This window comes from Pyxicephalus adspersus, chromosome 1, assembly GCF_032062135.1.
Source record: "Pyxicephalus adspersus chromosome 1, UCB_Pads_2.0, whole genome shotgun sequence".
NCBI lineage: Eukaryota > Metazoa > Chordata > Amphibia > Anura > Pyxicephalidae > Pyxicephalus > Pyxicephalus adspersus.
The window spans coordinates 121,344,813-121,354,191 of NC_092858.1; the positions used below are offsets into that span (position 1 = coordinate 121,344,813).

The window sequence follows — 9,379 nt, forward strand, 5'->3', positions numbered from 1 at the left end:
GTGTTTGCTGCATGCTCACCCAGGCCACAGAGAGAGAAGAGAGCAGTCACATGGAGCCCACTGATCCTTGCAGAAGTAAGAGCATTGTTTTTTTATTATGGTGTCGCCTGTCTGTAAGGGAGGGTAGGAGAGATGTGTATGGGGGAGAGGTCATTGCAGAGGACAGCTTCATACATCACATCCCACCTAAAACTGCCAGGTTTTGGGATGGTGAGTTCCATACTGCGATCAGTCCTAAGACATCTGGCTGCTGTTTTTTAACATCTGCTTGTTTTTCGCATCTAACACGTGTTCTTGCAAGCAACAATGCAGTGCAGACGTGCCCTGTCTGCAGTGCTTTTCTTGTGATGTGAGGAAGGCGAACCAGTATGGAGGTATCTATGCGCTTGTCATTTCTTTTCACTTGGGCGGTAGGACTTTTCGATAAATTATATCATATGCCCTTGCCCTTGTCATGGTATAATCGGATTTACAGGTGAGCAAAACCAAATGTACGAAGACAGTTGATGTTGGGGCTGCAAAGATCAACGAGAATCAAAGTAGAGCTCCTGTGCTTTGCCTTTAAATCCCTTCACAGTTCCTGGTCCACTTACCTTTCTGACCTGGTAGAAAAATACTCCCCTAGCCGTTCTATTCGCTCCTCCAATTACCTACTAATGACTTTCATAACCAAATCACACGCACGGGTACAAGACGGGGAAAAAAAAAATATTGTTATTGGTATATTATACATTGATGGGGCTGTATAAAATAATTTAAACACTGCTTAATACTAAAATACATAAATACAAATGCAATTAGATGAAACAAATGAAAATTTAACCTCACTTTACCTTACTGAGGGGAGTCAAGTGCCTACTAGGATGGTGCTGAGTAGGGAGGAGGAGATGTTATGTAATTCACAGGGAGTTATAGCGCAGGTTGTTCACTGAATGGTGGCAGCTGGCGTACTGACACCTGTGGGCAGTCGTGGCTTTGTCTCAAGAGAGGTAAATAAGGTGTTATGACTCATTTTGACCCATACAAGTTCTAGGACAAAGATTGTATACCAAGCAAAGGTTGTATACCAAGCAAAATTTTTCGTGTCCAAACAGGACTTATACCAAGTTGGACTTATTCCAAAGCGGACTTATACTGAGGTACCACTGTGTATATATATATTTATATATATATATATATATATATAAAACCATTTCATAAATTAGGTATATTGGGTAAATGTTCAACTTACCTTTTAACTTTACCATAGTTACAGACACAAGTCCTTTGAGTTCATTGAGAAGGAAATAAAATAGTGTACTAAAAGCTTCACCACAATGCATTTTAAATGTAATTACAGATATGTACAACTATATAGAACTCTTTTTAAACTACATTAAGATCAACATGTATGAGAACATTTTGTGATGCATGTCTGGCTGTGTATAACCATTAACCAGCTGAAGGATTTGCAAATGCAACAATGTAAAGTATTTTCCACTTTTTCAATGCTTTATGCTGTCTCTGCATGATTAGCAAAAAGAAATCCTAAGCTTAGAGTTTAATGATGCCTATCCCTTTAAGAAAAAAAGAAGAGGGAAAAACAGAAGTGAGCTTTAATTGGTCCAGTGCCATATTGCGTCACAGGGTTGGGATGTAATGTGTTTTTGGAAGGGGAGAGGGAGAGGACTGAAGAAGTCAGTAAGTGAAATGCTTTAGCTGTACAGATGATACTGAGAATGCAGTTGTGTTTGCTGCATGCTCACCCAGGCCACAGAGAGAGAAGAGAGCAGTCACATGGAGCCCACTGATCCTTGCAGAAGTAAGAGCATTGTTTTTTTATTATGGTGTCGCCTGTCTGTAAGGGAGGGTAGGAGAGATGTGTATGGGGGAGAGGTCATTGCAGAGGACAGCTTCATACATCACATCCCACCTAAAACTGCCAGGTTTTGGGATGGTGAGTTCCATACTGCGATCAGTCCTAAGACATCTGGCTGCTGTTTTTTAACATCTGCTTGTTTTTCGCATCTAACACGTGTTCTTGCAAGCAACAATGCAGTGCAGACGTGCCCTGTCTGCAGTGCTTTTCTTGTGATGTGAGGAAGGCGAACCAGTATGGAGGTATCTATGCGCTTGTCATTTCTTTTCACTTGGGCGGTAGGACTTTTCGATAAATTATATCATATGCCCTTGCCCTTGTCATGGTATAATCGGATTTACAGGTGAGCAAAACCAAATGTACGAAGACAGTTGATGTTGGGGCTGCAAAGATCAACGGGCAATCGTCGGTAGGCCTCATCGGATTGTACGGAGAATATCTGCCATCAAAATACAATTTTTAGAGGTGCAATCATGGCAATACCACCAGGAAGCCAAGGAATCATCGTTTCGGCATAGCCAGTGTTCATCCTTTGAACATATTCGGCTCGAAATGTATGCCCACGCCAACGTCACGTGGCATTAAAAATGTAGTGACTTACATAGGAAAATGTATTTTCAGTCGATATTTTATAGCTGTATGTAGTTCATTTTTAATCACAGGTTTACTCTTCAACTTGTATGTGAGCCTATGTATTACATGTGTGTACATATCTGTCCATACATTCCAACACATGTTTATTTGATATAATTGATGATAATGTATATTTGTTGTTCTTGTGTATGTATTTCAGCTAGCATCACGAACATGTTTTATTTCTCATATGGTACAGTGAAATATGTGCACAACTAACACATGCTTTGCACTTCCAGGCCTGGTCTGCAGCAGTGTCATCTGATGGATGCACGCGTGGCAGAGTAAGAGACAACCTAACCTAGTTTGAGCCCGCCCTTGCTTCTTCCATTGGCTAACAATCTGTATTTTAAAGGATATGGGGCCTGCTATTGGTTTGAGGGATAGTCTGTCAGTGCAGCACCTTTCTTCTTTGCAGAAAGGATGGCTGAGGCATAGCAGGGAACGTTTTAACTCATTGTTGTACAGTAAAACATTCATATTATGAATATAATATAATGTATTCACAAATACATATAAATTGATTTATTATAAAAACGAAAAGTATGCACTAATTCAATATTTAAAATTTCCTGGCTGGTGTGTGCACTCCCTGCCTTTCATACTTTCCAAGTCACTGTTTTCGATATAAGTATGCATGTCGGGAGAGGCAGAGGAAAGGAAGAATTTCATATTTTTCATATTACTCATGTCTCTCTCGGCAAATGTTTCTGGTGACATGACTAAGACCTCTATAAAGGGCTGTGTAATATTTCTGTCTAAGGATAGGTACACACGTCCAATAATTGTTGTTAGAAAACAAATGACTAGCGACAGATGAACGATTATTCGTGATTATTTTGAACGATCGTATAGTGCATGATCCTGTACATGCTGTAACGATACGATCGTTCAAATATAATCCACTAATATTGTACACACACTAGATACGATCGTTTGAAGAATTCAGGAAGTGACGTGTACCCCAGAACAATCTGCGATCACTGAACAACCGCACACAATAGATAGTGAACAATTGTCGTCCAAACGGATCTGCCAGGATGGTTGTTCATTTCCAGCGACATTCATCGGTGTCCTGCACTTTTTTTGTTAACGAATATCGACCGATTGGCTGTTAGTCGTTCATTTCCAACGACTAATATTACAGGTGTGTACGTATCCAAAATAAATACAAGATAATAATAATGTGTACTGTTCTAGCTAACAAAATATTAAGCATTCTGTGAACCTGCCACACTGCACAGCTAGTGTACTGGGGGCAGGGACATGACCTAGATGTACTGCATAACTACTGCAAAGAAAAGTCAAGTCACCAACCAACCAACATCTTGTTTTTTTGGGGGGTTTACGTTTTTGTACATAAGATGTTAGTAAAATACTGAGGAGCATCATGAAGAGCTGGCTCTTTCTTCCTTTAGGTGGCCAACCTGGCTATACTCTTTGGCAGGCCTGTGCAAATATTAGGGTGAGCTGGGGGGAGAAATATAAATTCTTTAGGCCCTTTTTGGGGTCTTTTTGGGGTCATGAATATTTACTGCTTCAATGCACAAAGCAAACAGCTGTTATGGCTCCAGGAGCAACAAAACCGCTCCACAGGTCAGGGTGTTTGCCTGTGATGCCCTTTAATAACAGTGGTGGTGGTGCTGCTGGTGGTACGTGCAACAAAATCCCACTTTCAGGATCTGTGCCACAACCCTACTGCAACTACTTTACATAATTCCTATGAAAAACATACATTAATACTGTTAGAAAAATTACTGTCCTGACCTCCTTCTCTCATCCTAATTTTTACAATGTAAGGATGTAATAAGATAATCTGCAATCTGTGTACAGAATGCAACAGAAGTATGCAACAGGATTTTTTAATGTTATAGTTTTTCTTCATAATTGAACTGGATATAACAGTCTTTTGTTCGTGCATGTTAATCTTTTTTAACTTACTGTCTTTATAACATAATATATCATAAAATATGTGTAATATATTAGTATACTCTGTTACTTAAAAACCTAATGATAACTTTTATGATAAAAAAAACTCATTCTGGTTCTCCATTTTTACACAGCAGAATTTGTTAAACAATGTCCCTCTTAGTAAGCCATGCTGATATTGTACAGCTGCTTAAGGTGGCCCATCTTTCTTTTACTCTGGTTGGATCCAAATCACTACTCCATCCTTGCTTCTAGATATGGAGTATATGGACCTCCCCTTTGACGCCCCACAATGCAGTGCTTGGTGTTTGAGTGACCAATCGCAAACCTTGAGTACTGTCAATTGGGAATTCTGGCAATGGATTGGAAAGTGAAGCTTTTCATTTGTCTAATATCAGCCTATTACTGCTTCTCTTTAAGAGCTCAGCAACATGTTATCATTTTATCACATAGTAACATAAAATCAATGTATTAGTGAGCTGTGGGCTAAACGGGATACTAAGAATCCTGTATGCAAACACACCTTTGTATATGCTAACACGTGTGCTTTCTTGTGTTGCCATGTGTTACATTAGGGTAGCCAATTCTGTTGTATGAGTCATCAATGCGAACATTAATACACCTGCAATAATTCTAGAAATATAACCTGCAAGGCTATAAATCAGGTGTTTTTTTTTTTTTGTTTTTGTCTTTTACTGTATATGTGTATTGGGGTAACATCAAGAATGATTAAGGACTTTGCATTCATCAATCAGATTTATAGATTTAGTTCAAGTCTGATTGGTGGCTAAGGATAAGTAACTCCAGTTCCTGAATTTGTTAGAACAAATTGATACAAAGGGTCTGACTCCCTAGGCTCAAATGACGTGAACTGAGTGAAGTTGGATGTCATTAGTACAGAAGAGAACCGGAACTGAAATAATAAGGTAGACTGAAGTGTGTATAAAGTGATTTGCTTTTTTTTTTTTAGGATATGTACAGAAAAAAAATGTAAGCAGGTTGCATTAAAGAAAATATAAAGCTTATCATAGGTTTTTTAAATAGGAATTGCCTTCACTATTTACATTTGACTATTGCAGCTTACTGGTTCACTGTCTGTTCAGCAATTCCTGATATAAGATATGTCAAGTCCCTGCTTTACGAGCGTCAATCATATCACTCTTTACTAGGTTTCACTAAGACCAGGTGTGTTTTCTCATGTTCTCAGTGTTGTTCTTTTTCCCTTTTTTTGCAGATTGCAGATCCAGAATATACATGTGAAATAAGACCTGGAAAGCTCAGTTTACTCATGTCTGGCTGAGGTAGTAGTTTGTGTAGTTAGGGGGCAGTGGTGTTTGCCCATGGAGATAACTAGACAAACTACTGCCTTGCCAGATGTGGGCATTGTCTTCAGGATCATCCATATATCTGACTGGATACTTCAAATAAATCAACGTGACAAGCAATCTGTACTTTTGTTAATGTGCATTGTATATTTTGTAATCCATTTTTTAAGTTTTGTATTGTGTATTGGCTTACAAACATACTGATATTAGCTGACAAGTGGCTGTTAAAGAGTTATTCAGCAAGTTTTTTTGCCACTGGAAACTATCATTCATGGCAGAATAATTAATGCTGTATGAATGAATGCTGCTAAATACTATGGAGAAGGGAAGGAGTGGGAGTCACCCTGCTGCGTCCTCCTTCATAGGGAATGATTGCAGTTGTCTTATCGTAGTCATTTAGTGATCCACCTAGGTGGACTGATAAATGACGTTGGGGGACCCTAGTACACATGCAAGATTCTTGCTCAAGGCAATTACGATTGGTCGACAATCATCTAGCATGCCTGCCAACTTAGTTTCTTGCAGGTGGTTTTTATACTTTATTGAAAGTGGGTGCTATGTTGTCTGCTGTTGTCACAGCTACCCCATAGATTACTTGTTTGTGGTAACCAAATTTGAACATGAACTAGAAAAACATGCTACGTTTACTAGAGGGGACCAGTCAATATATGACTGTCATTCTGAGAACCTGTTGGCTGTCGAAATTGTTGTGGAATCAAATATTTGATTGATTTGAATTATATTTCACTTTGTCTTAGTTACATTTGTTTTAGGTGGTATGATGTTTGTATGTGTTCCGGTCATTCAAGTCATATACATTCCTAACAAATATCTGTGCTGCCTCCTAGAGAAGTAACTGAAAACACTGGTCAACAAACATTTTATTGACAAACAGATTAAAGTCATTTTAGGTTATGTTTGATGCACTGATTCCAAATATGGTATTGATTTTGCTAGATTGGCTCTAGTTTTTGAAATAATGACCTCAATTATAATCTCATAGAAAAATAATAATACAAGAAATATAAGAAAAATTAAACTAGATATGCCTACGTATACAAAATAAATTTTATGAAATGTCAATATACTCTATATTCAGTTTATTTACAGAACTAATCACAAAGAAGTCATTGAAAAACTCAGTTTATATGATTTCCTTTTATGCTGATGATCCGGACAATCACTGTGAAGGCTCCAACAGTGGTCTGCCAACATGTGTCTCTCCCATCTGCCCTGATACCTTTCTTCCATCATCTTTATATCTTGATGGAACCTCTCCCCTTGTTCCTCGCTGAAATTGCCAAGATTGTCTGGAAATTTTTGCAAATGGCTATGGAAATACTGTATCTTTCTGCTCATAGTAGCACCCAAATTTTTTAAGTTTAAGAGCAAGTTTTGTGCCAGTTCTTCATAATTTTGTGGTTTATAGTCACCCTTTTTAAATCACATATGGACTATTGGTGTTCATGATAGTAAAGCTTTTGTAAGACCATTTTGATATTTTCATATTCTTCTTTAGGTTTTGTTGAGTGACCAATTGGAATTGATGCATAACAGTTGCCATTATGCAGTAAAACAGATTTCAAACTTTGAGTGGAACGGTCTATGAAAAACCGGTAATGCTTTTTGCATGAAAATGATAGAATTAGAACGCTAGGGGGATTGAACAACTTGAAGAACTTATATTTCTGTATAAAAAGAAAATGTATGAGAAGAAAGAAGGCAAATGAAAGTGTCATGAAAAATGCCAAACATCGGTGTAAATAAAGATTGATAATAATATGGTGTGTTAACATTTGTTGTTAGTAAAATTGTCTATTCCGATTCCTGTATCACAAGAACTAGAGCCAATTCAATGAAGCTGATGTCATTTTGGGATTCAGCAGACCTGAAATACCCTAAATATATTGAAATAGCCTTGGAAAGTGTTCAGCTAAGTAATTTTTTAACTGTTTTAAATGTATAAAAAATAAAATGTGGTAAAAATATTTAAATATGTGCTTAGTTGGATGTGTTTTACTGTTTCTGTGGAAGCAGTATCTTGTACCATGTTACCCAGTGAATTATGCAGAAGGTTTGTAGTTCAAGTAATACCCTCACTGGCCTACTAAAAGTGGAACTAAACTAAAAAAACAAGGATTCACCAGGAAATAGAGGATTTGGCATGCAAAGTCTATTTTGCCAAAAACCCTTTTACACTGCTCCTGTGACTTTTTGTTTTGTTTTTTTTTCATATACACCGCATGGCATATGTCCCTTGCAGTGTAGAGCATAGCTCTTTTCCCAGCAATGCAGATAAACTTTCTGGGGACAATTTAACCACCCACCCAATGGTCAAAGAAGATTGTGATGGACCCAGAATACTGACCAGCAAAGATGATAGCTTTGGGGGATACAACAGTGACAGGATCCTGGACTTATATATTTATCATTGCAGGCGCTAAAAGAGTATTCTTTTGCTATAATCTACAAGTATGCTTATTGGAAAAGCTCATAATCCACTAACTACTTTAGTTGCACCTTTAGTTATCATAATGTTAAAGGCCTGAAAAAGGGATCTTAGCCATTCCGAAAGCTTGCTTGCATTTTTTAGAACTTTAGTTAGCCAATAAAGGGTGTCACCTAAAGAACAAACTTTCTGCAGTGTCTTAGTTAATAATAATGTAAATACTTAAAACAATGTATGAACTCAGACACCAAACAAAAATAAAATTGAAGCCAAACCTGAATTTGATCATTGGCTGGATCAATATGAACATCTCAAATCAAAACGTAGAGATCTCGCTTTTCATAAATTTGGAAACAAGTCAGGATAGATGCTTGCCAATCTAGTGAGACAAAAATTCAAACCTACACATATTCCCACTTTGTTTATGTCAACGGGAGAGGTAACTTCCGATCCAGGTATGATCAATCAATTATTGGCACAGTCCTACTAAGATTTGTAAAAAAAAAAAAAAAACCTGACAATTTAGAGGAAGCAGAATCGTATTTGGGAAAAATAAACTCCCTCAATTATCACAGGCAGCTTGCTCTGAATTAAACTCCCCAATGTCATCCATGAAAGTACTTACTGCCGTATCTTACCTTACCATTGGTAAAGCCCCCAGCGCTCATAGCTATACAGCTAAATTTTTTTAAATGTTAAAAAGAGAAATTTGATTATCTGTTTGCTTTTTATGACACAAAATGGGCTCAGGGTTGTTATTTCTCATGGGACAGAGAGGCACATATTAAAGTGCTGCTAAAGAAGGGGAAGAACCCCAGATATCCAGAATCCTTTCATCGTTTCATATCCCTGATAAATATAGATGCTAAAATATTAATATCAAAAGCTCTAGCAAGCTTTTTTGCCTTCCCCTAGTCTTGACACCTAAGTTGGTTTTGTAAAGGGAAGAGCGGCTGTATCAAACATCTGCAAAGTGTTGTGGTGCTGGAATATTCTAAAGTATACCCAAATATGGATCTGGCTATAATTTCTATTGATGCCAAGAAGGCCTTTGATAACGTAAATATTGCCTGACTCTTTAACCACCTGAGCGTTACACTGATTTCTAGATTTCTGTTCCAAAAGCGTCACAGGTTTTCATGAAATTTTTTTTTTTAAATTGTAGACCTGTAACTTACAGAAATA

General features: G+C 37.6%; 1 long non-coding RNA gene across 1 annotated transcript; it reads left to right on the forward strand.

The window, feature by feature from the left end:
- The first annotated feature begins 1,658 nt into the window (after positions 1-1,658).
- Positions 1,659-7,733, forward strand: LOC140340539 (uncharacterized). Its single transcript, XR_011922669.1, has 2 exons — positions 1,659-1,801; positions 5,655-7,733. It is a non-coding gene; the product is annotated as an uncharacterized lncRNA (long non-coding RNA).
- Positions 7,734-9,379: the final 1,646 nt, after the last annotated feature.